This window comes from Pipistrellus hanaki, assembly GCF_964339955.1.
Source record: "Pipistrellus hanaki genome assembly, chromosome: 1".
NCBI classification, from domain to species: Eukaryota; Metazoa; Chordata; class Mammalia; order Chiroptera; family Vespertilionidae; genus Pipistrellus; species Pipistrellus hanaki.
The window spans coordinates 114,752,513-114,772,047 of NC_140503.1; positions in this window are offsets into that span (position 1 = coordinate 114,752,513).

Here is a 19,535-nt window from a genome sequence, read left to right on the forward strand (position 1 = left end):
GGTAAGGGGAGGTGGTAAAAGAAACTTTAATTTGGATAGTGAGTGCATGATGGAGTATGCAGATGATGTATTATAGAGTTGTACACTTAAAAGCTATATGGTTTTATTAACCAATGTCACCCTGATAAAGTTAATTAAAAATAATATAGTAACAAGATTAAAGAATCCAGGGGGTAGGTCAGGTGAAAATATATATATATATATATATATATATATATATATATATATATATATATATATATAGTGATGAATATATGGGCTTTCACTTCAATTTTTCAACTTTTCTCTATGCTTAAAATTTGACTAATAAAGCACTCGGTGGAAATAATTGTTGACAGAGGGGAAAAAAGATTTATGAAAGATATATATATATATATATATACTGACCATGTACAGTGGGTTTATGCCCAGAATGTAATAATGTTTGTATATAATATTAATATTCATACCCAAAGTCCCCAAAATAAATAAGATAAAGAAACTTGCTCCTTCCGTGCTTTGTCAGTAGGATAATAAAAAACACACCATCTTAACGATAAATGCTGTTGATGAACTCAGTAATAAGATTTCACCTCATCAAGGCTAACTTGGTTACTGCCCCTGCTCAGTGCTTAACTTTCTAGGAATTCTCAGCCCCAATATGGGATGGTACCTCTAAGAGATCTCCACTGCAAGCTAGCTGAGAAAATTTGATTACCCACTCCTTTGAGCTGGCCTTTTGAACTCACATGTAAATAGACATATTTTGGATTTGATTTTATTTTCTCTTCATTATGCCTCTGTGAGAATCATCCTTTGTGGAATTTCTGGCCTATAAAACATCATGTTATGTCACAAACTATTGCTTTCTAAAATGATTTCATTTTAGTGAAAAAAGTAAGATAATTGATAAGTGTTCAGAGAATTCACTGACATTATAAGGTTCTCCATCAGCCAGAAGCTGTTGGACATAAAGAAAATTGGTATGTCTAGTTGAAGACTTGTTATAGCAATTGGTAAGAGACAGCACCTTGTCAATGGTGAGCTGCACTCCAGTAGTGTGTGGTGTATGTTCCAAGCCAGTGCACAATATAAAATACTAGAGGCCTGGTGCATGAAATTCATGCATGGGAGTGTGTGTCCCTCAGCCCAGCCTGCATCTTTTCCAATATGGGACCCCTTGAGGGACGTCCAATTGCCTGGTGAAATAGAGCCTAGTAGAACATCCCTCTTACAACCCAGGACTTCTGGTTCCCAACTGCTCATCTTCCTGACTAATTGCCCTAACTCCTTCTGCCTGCCAGCCTGATCATTCCCTAACCACTCTCCTGCTAGCCTGATCAATGTCTAACTCCCTCCATGATAGCCCAATTGCCCCTAACTGCCCTCCCCTGCTGGCCTGGTTGCCCCCAACTGTCCTTCCTTTCCTGCCTGCCTGGTCACCCCCAACTGCCCTCCCCTGCTGGCCATCTTGTGTCCACATGGGGGCATCCATCTTTGACCACATGGGGGCTGCCATCTTGTGTGTTGGAGTGATGGTCAATTTGCACATTATCTCTTTATTATATAAGATAACTCACACATAACTGAAGTGCAGAAGTTGGAGAACAAAAGGGTAGAAATGCAGATGGTTCCTCTCAATCATATAAAATTTGTGCACGGATAGGGTCCCTAGTCCTGTCCATCAATCAGGGCCAATCTATGGGGTAACTGGCAGAGAAATTAGGTGGCCCCTGCTGGCATCTGCCTTGGCCAGCCTGGCGCTGCCTGCTTGCTGGCCCCAGCCCCAGGTGTTCTCCATCCTCACCCCCCAATGCTCACCAGCCCTGTCCCCCACTCACCACCTGTACCCACCCCCTGCAGCTGCCCACTCACCTGCCAGCCCTGCCCCCACCACTGCCACCAGGGGGGTAATCTGTGGGCAACCTGTGGGGTGATCAGGGGAGCCCCTGATGGCACCCAACTTGGCTGACCTGGGTCCTGCAGACTGGGGGAAGCTCCTGCACTGAGTGTCTTCCCCTTGTGGTCAGTGAATGTCATAGAAAACAGTTGTTCCACCAGTCATTCTACCATTCAGTTGATTTGCATATTAGGTTTTTAGTATATAGGACTAGAGGCCTGGTGCATGAAATTCATGCATAGGAGTTGTATCCCTCAGCCCAGCCTACACCCTCTCCAATCTGGAGCCTCTCAAGGGATGTCCAACAGCCCATTTAGGCCCAATCCAGGTAGGATCTGGCATAAATGGGCAATCAGACATCCCTCTCACAATCCAGGACTGCTGGCTCCTAACTCACCTGCCTGCCTGCCTGATTGCCCCTAACAACTTTTGCCTGTCAGCCTGATCATCCCCTAACCACTCCTCTGCCAGCCTGATTGGTGCCTAACTGCTCGCCTGCCAGCCTGTTTGCCCATAACTGCCCTCCCCTGCAGGCCTGGTCACCCCCTAACTGCCCTCCCCTTCAGGCCTGGTCCCCACAACTGTTCTCACCTGAAGATCTGGGTTCTGTCCAACTGCCCTTCCCTGCAGGCCCAGTTGTCCCCAACTTCACTCCTCTGCTGGTCTGGTCACCCCTAACTGCCCTCCCCTGCAGGCTTAATCACCCCCAACTGCCTTCCCTTATAGGCCTGGTCCCTCCCAACTTCCCTTCCCTGCTGGCCATCTTGTGGTGGTCATCTTGTGTCCACATGGGCACAGCCATCTTTAATTACATGGCGGCAGTCATCTTGTGAGTTGGAGTAATGGTCAATCTGCATATTATTCTTTTATTAGACAGGATAGAAGCCTGGTGCATGGTTGGGGCCAGCTGGTTTGCCCTGAAGGATGTCCTGGATCAGGGTGGGTGTTCCCTTGGGGCATGGGACAGCCTGAGTGAGGGGCCTGTGATAGTTTGCAGGCCAGCCACGCCCCCCAGAGACCCAAGTGGAGGCCCTGGTATCTGGGATATATTTACCTTCTATAATTGAAACTTTGTAGCCTTGAGCAGAGGCTAGGGCCAGCCAGGGCAGTGGAAAGCTTGGCTTCCTCCATTGCCGAGGGCAACCAAAGCCTCCTGCTCTCTCCAGTCCCTTGACTGCCACCATTTTAGTTGGGATTTATTTATTTTCTATAATTGAAACTTTGTAGCCTTGAGCTGAGGCCAAGGCCGGCCAGGGAGGGCGAGAAGCTTGGCTTCCTCCATTGCTGGGGAAACTCAATCCTCCTGCTTGCTCCATGGCTGCAGCCATCTTAGTTGGTTTATTTACATACTGGCTCCTGATTGGCTGGTGGGCGTGGCTTGTGGGCATAGCAGAGGTACAGTCAATTTTCTTATTTATCTTTTATAAGTGTAGGTATGTCCAAGAGAAAATGTTTTTACAAGGTTTGTATATCCCTGAGTGAACCAGCACAATGGGGATTTTAGTTGATGACTGGGGTTATGATTTTTCCCTCAAGGCAAGTTGCCATGGTGGTATGAAATTGGAACAAAGAAGAGTGTGAACAGATCTAGGGGATCTCTGAAGTTCCAAGTTTACATTATCATCAGTGATCAATATTAGAGGAAGAATGTAGATAGACTACCAAGCATTCTGATTCCTTCAGAATGATGGTATGAATTACCCAACCTCCATCCAAATACACTTAGACTGTGAGAACTGAAGTAGTGGATGAAAGAACAGGAATTTTGAAGAGCTTGTAAAAGTAACATTTATACACACCAATCATGGGCTTATATTCAGTTGTTTAAGCACTGACCTCACTAGTTTTATATATTTGATTCCTTGTACATGTTTTTCTATTTTAATTTTCTTTTTTTGTTGTTGTTGTCCCACTTCTCCAGCATTCTATTAATAGAGGTTTTCTTTCTATTCATAAAATGTAGCATTCCACTGTTTTTACTAAATTGGGATTTTTGTTTTTTTCTAAGATGTCTGTTTTTGAAGAAACAAAAGATTGATATTTTAAAACTAGAGGCCTGGTGAACCAATTCCTACATGGGTAGGGTCCCTCAAGGTTACCTATGGGGATTGGGCTCCAATTTGCAGCCCCAGTTTGCACCTCCAGCCTCACAGCCCCACAGCCCTGCAGCCCCACCTAACACCCCACCTCAGCTTGACACCTCCCTCTCACTGGCTCCGCCATACTGCCTGTGGGCTGGGCCCCCCACCAGGCTCCCTCAGAGCCATCTGCAGGGTGATCAGTGGGGCAATTGGGTCCCCACTTGTACCTGCTTTGGCCTGGTACCACCCACTGACCTGCTCCACCATCCTTCCATGGACCCACTCTCGTGGGGGCCCTTCAGGGCTGGCAGCACCTCCACTACTGCCTACTACCAGCGCTGCATAGTCGACAGCCACCATGTTCCGAGCCGCCCCCTCATGGTCAGCACACATAATAGTGAGCAGTCGAACTCCTAGTCGAACTCCCAGCCAGACAATTTGCATATTACGCTTTTATTATATAGGACTTGCAAACTAATAGTCAGTGAAGTAATAATTGTGTAGCTATGATAGTTTTATTATAGAAAAAATATGGTATGCCTAAGATAAAAATAGACTGTTTTTTTAAAATTTTTGCAACTATCATAATTTGGTGTGTGTGTGTATGGGTATGTGTGTGTGAGAGAGAGAGAGGGGGGGATAGATGGAGAATTATTGCATACCTGCAGTATTAGTCATTTAAAAGTTCATATGTTGTACTTAAATATAAGAATTCATCAGTTTATCATAATTAGTGTTATAAAGTTCCAGTGAGGTTTTTTCAGATGTTACAGTTCAAATGTCCTGACAGTCACCTGGTCTATAGAAAAGCAATTTGTTTGAATTTAGTACTTTATAGACAGCAGAATTTTTCATCTGCTCCATATGAACACAAGTTAATATTATCAGCAGAACATAGGTTTACATAAATGGAAAAATTTATAATTTAGCCTACTTCCATAAATGCATCACATCTTGTTTAGCTTTATTCCCTTCTCCTCAATCTCCTTTTGATACTAACTTTTCATATATTTACTGATTATTAAAATGTCTACTAAGGTATTTTTATAAAAAGATACAGGAGATATTGGCTTTCTTTTAAATAATAGGTCAGGAGAAAATTTGAATTTTGAAGTTTATATGTTACTGCTATTTATTTTATCTGTGAGATGTAGAATTGGATATATTAATATGTACTTAAGAGAGCTCTCTTAAAGCAATATTCATAAATCTAAAAAATTTTGAAATTTAAATATAGATCATTATAAACTAGACAGTTCACTTCTTCTTTACATTAAATCAAAATTCATAGAAGTGAGGATTGGTCATCCATTTTGTCCACCCTCCAAATTCCAAAGGCTCTTGTTGCAATTAATCCTAATAAAATATTTTAATTAATATATAAATACAATTGGCACAAATTAATTTAGGTTAAAAAAATTTTTTTTTCATTCAGTGCAAAATATAACTTGAGTTTAGGTATGAAACCTGTTTACCTTCATATATGTACTTATATAATAAGGGATTCATAAAGAAATTTAATTTAGCATGTTAAGAAGGGAAAGAAGAGAAAAAATTTAGAGGAAATTGTGTTATTTATCAGGGTAAAATGGGATAGTGTACTGAATTAGGAAACCCTGGTCTAAATGGCAGATATGGGTTTCTGTTGCTGATACTATTAATTAATAACGTGGTTGATCAAGTATCATTAAGCATATAAAATTATTCTCAGGTTGAAGTGGGTAAGTTGACATAATGACTATGTCCTATAGAGACTTAAATAGTAATTGAATGGTGTAAAAACTCATGTGTTTGCATTCACTTGTGATGCACACACATTCAAGTGACACATACATAGTAATAAATTACCATTTGGCACCTGCAAGCAAAAATGTCAACTTCATGCATTGAAAATAGGGAAGTTGTACAGCTTTTTGGCAACTTTATTTTATCAAGTAAAATAATTTATTTTCTTCCTTGGGAAATCAATGCTTCTTCTAGAATGTACTTACCTTGAGAGAGTTTATGATAAATACCCAGTGTATTTCTGTGTTGGAAGAACATGTGAATGTGCTCATATGTGCTAAAATGCTGATGCCCTTAGCTAGCACTAGTTTGTGGCAATTTGAGAAGTTTCTGAAAAATTGACTTCCTTCTTTCATGATTTCTATGGTTCGATTCCACTTAGTTTTTGTTGCTCACAAATATAAGCACTTTAGATCCCAATGATCAAAGTGAGAAGCACTTTCCTGCACTTATCTAAAATGATAATATTATGAATATACACTGTTAACAACCTAAATTTTTCTGGTCAGCAGTCATGATTTTTTCAGGTGTGTTTTTTATTTGTCATTGCTGTAAAATCTTCCAAATATTAGATTTTCTATACTCTGAAGCACATCCTGATAAAGATCAGAGATTGAATCCTTTTAGTTGAAGTAGTAGAAACTAGAAACATTTATTTGGAAAACTAATATTTATTGGTATATGTCAGAGATGTGGCTGAACTGTGGACTCCTATAAGCTAGTCTCAAAGGTACAGGAGGAATGTCCAGGAAACCAGGAAGATGCTTTGAGGCTGAAAGGCATGGAGTAGTCTTGGACTAAGCTTTTCCCTCATTATTTCTCAGACAAATTTTAACTTTATTTAAAAACTCAAATAAGATATGAATGTGACTAATATATATATATATATATATATATATATATATATATATACATTTGTTGGGATAAAGCAGTGAGAGTAGAGGGACTTTTTTTAAACTGAAGCCAAATACTATATTGTAATACAGCACTTATGAGACTCCTCTTAATTTTATTTGTTTCCCATGGAAAAGGATACTTTCTGTCTATAAGTGATCAACTACTTTCTAAGCATAACATTTATGTTATCAAAGAATTATATTATTTTTATAGGGATAATTTTATCTGGTCTGTAGACTAACACTAAAATAGTCAATGTAATAGTATTTAATAAACAAATATTTTAATGGCCATAGAAATTCTGACATATCTATTAGAGAGGTTTCCTGGATGCCATGTTTATTTCATAAACATCTGTTACCTTACTAGAAAAAAATATGTAATTAAAGCTATTTTTTAAAAACCAAGTATAAAGTATAGTACTACAAAAAAATCAACTCAAGATTAATATTTGTCCTTAAATGAACAAAAATTTGTTACAAATATTGTTGCATTTATTTCATTTTGATAAAGAAACATGGTAATAATTATCATAGAAAAGTTAAAAGTTACTCAAAATTTTATTATTTTAATATAACTCAGGATTATATTCTGATCTCTGTTTATAGTGTAATTCATATTCTGAAAACGTATATTTAATGCCAAAACCCCATATAAATAACAGTTATCAGTAAAAGGGACAATGGAAATGCTCACATTTAGTCTGTTTTTTTAATAAGATGAATTTTATGTCAATAATTGTTTATAGATTTCCTTTCAATTTTTGGTGAAAAGATGCAACAGCAACATTAGAGAATTCTGAGTATTATGCCCAAGCGTCTTGCAAGTATCACATTTTGCTTCTAAAACCCAGTTTGAATTCTGTATTGACACTGCCAGGCAGCTTTAATTAAAACCATCTCCCAGGCAGCTGCAACCTCCACTTCACTTTTAGTCACAGCAGCTCTCTTGATTAGCCCCTACAGGAGCTGCCTCAAGACCGAGACTAACTCTGATCTCCAGAGTCACAGACGTGCGTAACACAAGGCCACTAGTTATCAAAATTCATGAACGCCACGTGATTACCTTTCTTTTTAGCTTAATCACTCTCTGTGCTCAGAAGAGCCATAGATCACATAATATGCATTGTCTAAGTTCAAGGATAAGGCTAGTAATTTATAATTACTATTGGCAGTGTAGAAAAGCATGGAGAGTTAAAATAACAGAAGAAACCATAGCCACATAAGGTTTTTATTCTAATCTTTTGTATTTAATTGCATGTGCTTACACTTTTGGTTTCCTGAAGGTTTTTTTTTCTGTATAACTCAACAGGTGCTAGATCTGCAGAGTTCTTTCCAATTCTTATATAAAAGGGCACAGCATGGTGGTGAGGTTTTATTTAGAATAAATTTTACCATCAAAGAGTCTAAATGAGCAGTCTTTATGCTGGCACTACTTTATGAGCATGCAAGGTTTTATTATGATACAGTTGTAAGCTGGTGCTTTGTTTGTTCCTTTTTATTTAACTTGCTTTAAAGCCTTAGGTTCTGATTAGTTATTCTTAGGGGAAAAATTTCCATCATGGGTGTGTGAGCATGAATATGTGTACATGTGTGCATGCTTTGTGTGCACTCAGACATGAGTGGTCTTCAATGGCCCTAATAAGTGGGTGGACAAAGGCATATCAAAAGTGGCAAACATGCAAGGATCTACATGGGGAGCACACGCTTAAGAGACCAAAGAAAAATGACATTATGGCTTGGAATGTGTAAGCAAGATATGTTGAAGAGGTAAGATTTGTGTATTGAGATAAAAATGAAAGTTGAAAGGCAAAGATGAGCACAAAAAACAAAGAGGCTGTGGTAGAAATTTATGTGGCATCACCACATGCCAGTAAATAGCTCTCTAATGACATAAGTCAGATATCATTGGAGGTTTTAAAAAGCTCTAGGTCAACTTGAGATACAGCATAGACGACTGGTGTAAGAGAAAATTCTAGATTCTGGGTTCCCTAGGGTTTGGAATGGGTAGAAGTAAAATAATAATAGAAGCTGATGTTTATTAAATGACATTACTGGGCCAAGTAATGTTTTATGAGAAAGCAGCAAGGAAAATAAATTTTGAAGTGATTTGTGTTCATGAAAAACGAGGGGAAGCTGAGTATTAACCAAAGAGGACAGTGGGTAAAGCCATGCTTAGGCTAGACATGTGAGAAGGAAGGGGACTGAGGGAAGGGAAAGAGTTTCAGAAGAATGGAAAAATAAAAAGAGAGAGAGAAGGAAGACGGGTGTGGTTCCTGGATCCTTCCAGCAAAATTGAGGTTGAAATTCACAGCAGTGGTACACATTGCTACGTGAGGTAACTCTCAGAATTTGAGCAGCGGCAGTAGAGTCCCCCAATCTAGATAGTCATCACTGGCAGAGTTAGTCACTATCTATATAGTAAATAAAAATCTAATATGCACAGTGTCCTCTTGGGAGTTCGACTGGGAGACCAGGCTTTCAATCAACTGTTATGACATGCACTGATCACCAGGGGGCGGCACTGAATGAAGGAAGGCTCCAGCTGACGGCCGGGGACAGAAGGTTCCAATTGGCCCTGATTGCTCGCCAGGCCTAGGGACCCCACCCATGCACCAATTTCATGCACCGGGCCTCCAGTATAAAATAGCATTGTTGTATACCGAAACAACGTCGGGCTCAAATAGGATAATGTGGTTGGTGAGGAATGGGGTGTGCATTGGGAGAAAAATAAGTATTTCAAGATCCAAACCATTTCACTAGGTGAGTAGGTCACAGGAAAGGTCCCTCCTACCCTCTGACCTGATTTAAGCGGTTTTTCTCTCACTCCAGTGAGGCTGAGCGGTTTGGGAGGAGTGTAGGCTCTGGAGTGTGCTGACAGAGGAGCACTCACAAACCAGGTAGATACTCAAGCATGAGAGGAGCATTGCAAGTCTGGGACAAGCTCTAAGAGGGTGAGATAGATCAGCAATGTGAAACTATGCTTAGAATTATGGGAGATGAGGAAAAACATTATTTAGAGTCTAGGAACTAATAATACTTAATATATAGTTTTAGCGCTGTTAAAAGAAGGACAAGGAAGAAATGTTTGAAGAGCAAATGAATTCAAGAAGTGTAAATCCCCCAATGTAAACCTTGCTATCTATTAAAATTAAGAAAGAAAAAAACAGTATTAGCGTGTCTTTCAGGAAAAACAGTAAAAATACAATGTCAGTAGAAGAGGGCTATATGTTAATATAGTAAATCTTAAAATCAGATGAGTACAAAGGGTAGGGAAACAAATAACCCAGCTTCACAGATTCTTTAGAAAGCACTAATAAGCAATAGCAAGGATTCTGAATAAATAAGAGGCAGGTTAAATAAAAGTTTCACAAGCAATTTGTTGAGCATCCAATATCAATAGTACCAAAACCTGTCTAGATACATGTGCCATGCCAACACAGCCAAGGGTTCAGCGAGCCTGAGGGAGGGCAGTGAAGGATGGAGAAAAAAGACAGAGGAGAATAAGGTGGGTCTAGGTGGATCTTGTGTGCCTGGCTGAGGCCACAGAACCCATCCAGATGCAAAGCTGATGCTTTATTTATAATCAGGGACAAACAAGGTAGTTTACAATGTTCTTGTAAGTTTCACTTGTTTTGGCAGCACTTGCTGCCCCTCCCACAGACCACTAGCTACCCAGGAAAGATCTAGGGAGCAATTACAAGATCAAGCTTAATTATGCTTAGAGGACTGTGCCCTCCAAGCTGGGACTTGTTTGCAACTTTGCCAGCAGGTCAGTCAGAAGCTTAACCCTATAACCACTTCCTACAGATATGGAGATATGACATGCTAGTCAAAGTGCTTGTAAACACAGAGAGTTAAGGAACGCTAATAGAGTATGGTGTGGTGGAGGCATAGAGTGAAGTGAGGGTACAATCTAATCCTACCTGCACTTGAGGAAGGAGGTCATGGCTAATTTCTGGAGGTATGGAGTTAAAACCTTCAGAGAATTTCTCTCAAGTTCAGGGATATGGCTAGTCAGCATTTAATAGCTATATTATACATAAAATCTCTGTTATATTATAATGGTATGCATGGAATCTAGGTCCCCTTGTAGACTGGTGCAACCACTGTGGAGAACAGTATGGAGTTTCCTCAAAAAACTGAAAATGGAACTCCCATTTGACCCAGTAATCCCACTCCTAGGAATATATCCCAAGAAACTAGAAACACCAGTCAGAAAGGATATATGCACCCCTATGTTCATAGCAGCACAGTCTACAATAGCTAGAATCTGGAAACAGCCTAGGTGCCCGTCAGCAGATGATTGGATCAAAAAACTTTGGTACATCTACACAATGGAATACTATGCTGCCATAAAAAAGAAGGAATTCTCATCATTTGCAGCAACCTGGATAGAACTAGAGAACATCATGCTGAGTGAAATAAGCCTGTCAATGAAAGAGAAATACCACATGGCCTCACTCATTTATGGATATTAAAAAACATTCTAAACTGACAAACCAAAAGATAGATATAGAGTCAGTAAAGCAACAAGTAGACTGTAAAATTACAGCGGGGAGAGTAGGGAGATCTGGGGGAGATAAGAGATCAACCAAAGGACTTGTATACATGCATATAAGTACAACCAAAGGACACAAAACTCTGGGGAGGGAGGGTATGTATGGGAGGGGGCAATATTAAAATATGTACACAGATAATAATTTAATAAAAAAAAATTAAAATTAAAAAAAAAAAAAAAAGCTCCATCAAAAAAAAAAAAAAAAAATGCCAGTGTTCCAAGGTTACCAAAAGGATTATCTATCTGAGCAGTGGTGGAACATCTATTCTCGCTTTTTTCCTGAAAGGTAAACCTTTACCTTGGAGTTCTCACAATGATTATAGTTGTGTCTTTTTGTTTTGTTTTGTTTTGTTTTGTTTTCTACTACATTAACCTTAGGGCTAATGGTACTCCCTTTAATACCTCACTATGAACTTATATGACCCTTCTATTCTATGCCTATACTATACCAGAGACTAAGCTAAAATCTCTAAAGAGGAACTTACTAAGGTATTAGTTGAGAATAAAAAGGAAACAAACTGAAAGTAGCAGTCAATTAGGACAGTTGGTTTTATTTATCTTTTATTAATTTTGAGGAGTGAATGGTTAATAAAACCACACAAGTTTTAAATGTAAAACTCAATAAAACATCATCTGCATACTGCATCATGTGCTCATCATCCAAATTAAGGTCTATTTCCATCTCCATTTGCCCCCTTTGTCCACTCCTACCTCCTCCATCCCCTCCCTTTTTCCTCTGCCTATCACCATACTGTTGTCTTTGTCTGTGTCACACACACACACACACACACACACACACACACACATACACACACACACACACATCTTAATCCCTTCACCTTGAACCCCTCTCTCCTCTGACTAATGTCAATATGTCCTATACTAATACATCCATACTTCTGTTTCTATTTTGCTTGTTAAAATATTTTCTTTATTATATTCCACACATAAGTGAGATTATATGGTATTTGCCTTTCTCTGACTGGCTTATTTCACTTAGCATAATACTCTTCAGATACATCCATGCTGTCACAAAAGGTAAGATTTCTCTTTTACAGCTGGGTAGTATTTTATTGTGCAAAATGTACCACAGATTTTTTTATACACTCATCTATTGATGGGCACTTGGGCTGGTTCCAGACTTAGCTATTGTAAACAATGCTGCAATGAACATAGGGGTGCATACATTCTTTTGAATTAGTGTTGCTGGTTTCTCCTGATATATTCCCAGAAGTGGGATCACTGGGTCAAAAGATAGTTCCATCTTTAACTCTTTGAGAAAACTCCATACTATTTTCCATAGTGCTTGTACCAGTCTGCATTCCCACCAACAGTGCACAAAGGTTCCCTTTTCTCCACATACTGGCCAGCACTTGTTTGTTGATTTGTTGGTAATAGCCATTCTGGCAGATCTGAGATGGTATTTAATTGTAGTTTTGTTTGCATATCTCATGATTAGTGACATTGAACAGCTTTTCATATGTCATTTGGACATGTTAATGTCCTCTTTGAAGAAGTATCTATTCAGATCTTTTACCCATTTTTAAATTTGATTATTTGCCTTCTTCTTGGTGATTAGTTATATAAATTCTTTATATATATTGGAAATGAAACCCTTATTCATTGGTGAATATGTTCTTTTATTCCATGGGTTGCCTTTTTATTTTGTTAATGGTTTCTTTTGCTGTGCAAAAGCTTTATGGTTTGATGTAGTCTCAGATATATTAACAAAAATATTGCTATGAGAGATGTCTGCTATTTTACTGCCTATATTTTCTTCTAAATTTGTAACTTACATTTAAGTCTTTTTATCCATTTTGAGTTTATTCTTATGAATGGTGTAAGTTGGTGTTCTAGTTTTATTTTTTGGATGTAACTGTCCAATTTTTCTAATACCATCTGTTGAGACTGCCTTTACTCCATTATGTATTCTCACATCCTTTATCACTATTAATTGACCATAGAGGCATGAGTTTATTTATGGGATCTCTGTTCTATTCCATTGATCTATATGCCTGTTCTTATCTCAGTATCAGGGTGTTTTGATTGCAATGGCCTTGAAATACAGTTTGATATCAGGAAGTGTGATGCCTACAATTTTGTTCTTCTTTATCAAGATTGCTGAGTCTATTCGGTGTCTTTTGATGTTCCATATAAATTTTTGGAATATTTATTCTAGATCTGTGAAATATAAAATATTGGTATTTTAATAGGAGTTGCATTGAGTCTGTAGAATGTGTTGGGTAGTACAAACATTTTAATAATGTTAATTCTTCCGATCCATGAACATGGTATATGCTTCTACTTATTTGTATTCTATAAATTTCTGAGTATAAGTATTTTACCTCTTTGGTTAAATTTATTCCCAGGTACCTTATTTTTAATTTTATTTATTTATTTTGTTGCAATGGTACATGGGATTATTTTCTTAATTTCTCTTTCTAAAAGCTTACTATTGGTGTATGAAATTGCCACAAATTTCTGGATATTAATTTTGTATGCTGTTACTTTACAGAATTAATTTTCTAGTTACAGTAGGGTTTTGTGTTTTTTTTTTTGGTGGAGTATTTAGGGTTTTCTATGTATAGTGTCATGTCATTTGTGAATAATGACAGTTTTACTTCCTCTTTTTCAATTCAGTTGCCCTTTATATTTTTTTGTCCTTTTGCTGTAGTTGGAACTTCCAGTGTAATGTTGAATATGAGTGGTAAAAGTGGGTATCCTCATCTTTTTCCTAATCTTAAAGGAAACACTTAGTTTTTGCCCATTGAGTATGATTTTGACTGTAGGTTTGTCATATATGGTCTACAGTATTTTATGTTGATGTATGATCCCTCTATTCCTACTTTGCTGAAGGTTTTTATAATAATGGGTGCTGGATTTTACTGAATGCCTATTCTGCATCTATTAATATGATCATGTAAATTTTATATCCTTGATTTTGTTTATGTGATGTATCACATTTTTTGATTTGGAAATATTGCACCAATCTTGCGTTCCAGAAAAATCCCACTTGATCACGGTGTATGATCTTTGTAATATTTTGTTGGGTCCAGTTTGCTAAAACTTTTTTTTAGAATTTTAGCATCTATGTTCATCAGGGATACTTGCCTATTATTCTCTTCCTTTGTAGTATTTTTATCTGGTTTTAGAATTAAGATAATGCCAACCTTGTAAAATGATTTGAAAGTCTTAAATCTATAACATTTTTATCTTTATTTGGCTTGGGTTCTTTCCTTTATATAAGAACAACTACCTTAAACACACACACACACACACACACACACACACACAAAACAAACAAACAAAAAAACAAAAAAACAAACAACAAAAAAAACCCCGCGAAACTACAATCTATGTCCAAAGAATAAAGGCCATAGAAGTGCCTTTGTTTTCTATTTAAATTACATGATACACAAGGGTTAACACCAGGACTCAATAAATGGATATTAAGAATAATTTTATCTATTTCTCAAATTCTACATCAGATATATACACATTGTAGCAAGGAGATCACCTTTCTAAAATAGTCTTTGGGCAGAGAGTAATGGAATTTGTCATGATAATTTCTAGGAAAATGGATTGAACAAGGTACCACCACCTCAGCAATGGAGATATTGCACTACTATAGAACAAATCAAAGCCAAGATAGATTACTGCAACTGAAGAATGACAGTGAGCTTGATCACAAAAAATGAGCCAGGCAACTTTTAAAAAAGAAGGATCTCTTGCCCTTTGAGACGACATCGTGGGACATGGAGAGTTTTATGCTAAGTGAAATAAATCATCCAGAGAAAGGCAAGTATCACATGACCTCACTTATATCTATATTTATAAAAGCCCAAGTGACTTTAGGACAGAACAACTGGAATGACCGGTTGCTATGACATGCACTGACCACCAGGAGGCAGACACTAAATGCAGGAGGAGGGTGGGGGGCTCAGAGAGGTCTGGAGGTGCATGCTATGGCCCAGGGATCCCAGGAACCACAAGCCCAGAGTTTGCTTTCCAAAAAATATATATATATTTTTTGAAACAAAATGCGGCTCCAGGAGCAAAAAGCCTCCCCAGGCTCTACCCAGCCCAGCTGGCACGCTGCAGAGGACCATGCACTGACCATGGTGATGCTTCCTCCTCTCTCCCTCCTCCCCCGCCGGTGCCCCTTGTTTCCGCAGCTCTGGCGGACTCACATGTGATGTGCAGGAAGTACAGCCCCTCCAACTCCAAAGCTAGTTGCGCTGACAGCTGCTCCCCTTCCCACTCCATGGTGGATGCCATGCTGCCATGTCAAGTCATATCAGCTCCAGTTTCTGGCTTCCTGCCGCCTCTTCGTATACTACCTGCACTCAGAGCATGGCTTCGGCCTCCCAGGCCAATAGCACCGCAGCACAGCCTGAGAATGGCAGGACACAGCCACCAGGGCTGGCTGGGCATTGATTTGGCCGCTGACTGAGGTCCATGTGCAGTTACACTGAGTGTTTACATTTGTAGGGAAGCAGAGCAGCCCATTCCTGCTGCCCGCCTCACCTTCTAGGCTAAGAAAGGCCCACTGTTCTCGGTGTTTATCCTCCCATCTGGAATCAAAACCTCTTGGGGACGAATTATCCCAGCGATGGCCCCAACACACACTGGGTGTCACTGTCACAGAAATTCCCATTCATTGCAGCTGTTCCTCAGCCCGCAGTGCCCTGCTCCACCCACTGCCACTCCTCACCTGTCACCCGCTGAGGTCCACCTTATGTTATCCTATCTAAAGTGTGAGCAAGATCTCAAATGTCTCCTATCAATAGTTGCCTTGCCATAACTTTCTTCATCTAAAAACCCTGCATTTTAAAATTTTACATTTGGCCGAAATCGGTTTGGCTCAATGGATAGAGCGTCGGCTTGGGGACTAAAAGGTCCCGGGTTCGATTCCAGTCAAGGGCATGTACCTTGGTTGCGGGCATATCCCAGTAGGGGGTGTGCAAGAGGCAGCTGATCGATGACTCTCTTTCATTGATGTTTCTAACTCTCCCTTCCTCTCTGTACAAAATCAATAAAATATATTTAAAAAAATAAATAAAATAAAATAAATAAAATTTTACATTTGATTGATTTCAGAGAGAGAAAGAGATAGAAATAGATACGTCAATGATGATAGAGAATCACTGATCAACTGCCTCCTGCACATTCCAAACTGGGAATCCAAACCTCCCCTGTTTCTTCCCCTGGCGGGTGGGCCCCAATCAGAGGTAAGGGAAGGAGGAGTGGAAGAGGCATGGAGGTGGGGAACCGGATTGGCCCTGGTTGCCATGCTCAATTTCATGCACTGGGCCTCTAGTATGGAATATGATGAACAAAATAAATTGCAAAACAAAATAGATCTAGAGACATGGAAGCATGGAACAGACTGACAAATCTCAGAGGGAAAGGGGACAGAAGGGAGACAGAAGGAGATTAACCAAAGAACTTATATGCATATACACATAACCCATGTTCACGTACAATAATGTGGTGGACGTGGGGTGTGTGAGGAGGTGGAGGGGACAAAAGAAGACATATGTAATATTTACAATAATAAATATCAATTTTTTAAAAATAGAATGAGACAAGAATATAATTAGATATATGTTTAAAACCATAGTATGGAGGTAATTCTAGAATAACAGTAATGATTTCTAAAAATCTGCCCTTCAATAACACTGAAGAAAACGATAGCAAAAGTTGTCAAAATCAAATGCTTTCAAGAATTCAAAAAGCATTATTCAATAAGAATGATGGAATCTCAACAACCAGCACAAATGATACAGAATACTATACTTCAGTATTCTACAAATTGTTAGAACAAGTTCATTCAGAGCTCTGGACCAAAGCTTAGTCAGCCCATTCTTAAACTAGGTGAATTAGCATATACCAAGTATCAGCAATGGCAAGTAATATGTACTGCTTTTTTCCCTGACAGCAGACTTTCCCCTAATACCTAGTACAAGATTGGGCACATAATTACCTGTTTTCAGAACAAATGGATGGATGCATGTATGAATGAGTAAGTGAATGATGGTGTGCTCTAATCTCGTGTGAATATTATCTGGCTGGCTTATTATCTATGGAGAAAGTCAGTGAGATGTGTCTGAAACTTAACATCTTAGGACAGTTACTTAAAACCTCCAAATCTTAGCTTCTTCATATATATATATTAAAGCTGATGATAATGGTGTGGTCAGCTTTGCACATGTGGTGGGGGAAGGGGAGGGGGACGTGGGAGAAGGTCAATAGGAGAAGAGGGAGACATATGTTCCACTATTTGTAATTCTTTAAACAATAAAAATATGACAATATTATGGACAATGAGGTTTATCCAGAGCATAATTATTGCTGACTGATAATAATAGTGCTGTCAAAAGTGGATAGATTGATGATATTATTGTGAGGTAATGTATGTTAAATGCCCAACAGTAACTGGCACAGAATAGATTTCAATAATTATTTGTCAAATATATAGGTAAATGAATATATGAACAAATGAATGAACAAATAAATACATCAGATTCCATTTTGGTTAGGGTTAGCTTATAAATATCAGGTCCTCTTTCTCATTAACTTACTGATGTATTGGCTGTTTTGCGTGCATTCTCTTACTAGGAATAGAACTCATCAAGGAGTGAAGGAATACCCTCAGGTGCTTTGGAAAGTCTGTGGAGCTGAAAGTCAGGTTGGAAAAGGCAATAAAAAGGATGAATAAGAAATGAGTTTGAATAAGAAAATAGGCAAGGTATTATCTGCTTTGAAAGGCATGAAGTTTTAAAACAGTGTAGTGGGAATTGAAAAAGAAATTCTTAAATATGTAAGCTTTATAAACATAGGCGTATCACACTCACAACATTTGCAGAATTATCATCTGATTCAAGTGTAACCAGTTGAACTTATTTAAAACTAGAGGCCTGCTGCACGAATTCCATGCCCTGGGCGGGGGGTCTCTCATCCCAGCCTGCACCCTCTATAATCTGGGACTGTGATGTGGCTTATCAGTCAGTGCATTGCTTTCTAAAATGCCATGTGGTAATTGAAAATAACTTTATCTTAGAACGCCTAATACTCAGGCTTAAAACAGAGCCTTCTACAAGATTTCTGTGCAACTTGTAACAAGAATTTTTAGGAAATTCTCTTTATGTTTGTTCTTTTAAAAAGCGTTTCAAATACTTGAACTTGAAGAAATTTAATCTCATTTACACTGCATAAAACATATTGAAAATATGTTTGCTGTATTTCTTACTATAAAATCTTTCCTCTGGAGTAAAGTGGATGCTAGATGATTTTTTTTTAAGAAAAACCACAATAAGAATACATATTTCACATTTGCTTTCAGCAAAACATGTTTGGGGAAAAATTGACTCATTAAAATACATTGGATTAATTAACATGATTGTTCATATAATTCTATTGCTAAGTCAAATAGTCTGAAATTATATCCTTTAAACATAGGGTAGGTAGAGAAATTTTTATCTGAAATATATTTGTAAGTAGAAAATAATTGTAACTTGAAGTTGGTAAAGTCTATTTTTTGAGTGTCCATACTGCACTTCTAATTTTAAATATATTTAAACTTAAAAAATATGACTAACTCACATTTTGATTTTTTAAAGGCAAACTTTTACATTAAGAATGAAAATTTATGTATTTTAATTCTTATTTTAGTATAACACAAATTTGGTAGACAATTTTTTCATCTTGGCAAAAAATAAAGGGTATTTATCTTTCTTAGTATTTAATTATTTTGAGGCAGAAAGATCAGTATGAAAGAATAATAACCTGAGAAAACTAAAAACAAAACCCTGATCTTAGTGAATGTAACAGATTTGCTATTATTTTTGCATGATATTTTTTTCTGTTGGAAATAGTATATGACCTCATAACTATATCACTATAATCATTTTTAACCTTATTTTTTACTAGATGTAAGGATATTGAGTCAGTACCAATGATCTTAATGAGTGTAAGGGAAAACGACTTATTTAAAAATAATAATAATAACTGGACCTCACAATTTAAATTATTGTGAAAACTAAATGATATATTGTTTATAAGGCATTTGCTACAGAGCCTGGTGAAGCATAGTAACCTGCATCTTGTGTAAAAACTGCTGTTTGAAATTTTAACCCTGCTATTTTGGCTTCTGTGAATGCTTGCTTACTTAAATAATAAGGAAAAATAAGACTACTCCGATTCCAGAGAGGCCATAAACTATGCCCCAGACAGAGTTGGAAGTGCTAGTGCCAGGCCAAGCCTTGAGATATGGTCTCATGGCCCTGTCCCAGCATGCAGGCCTTCTTTCTCAGAAGGTCTGGGAGTCTTGT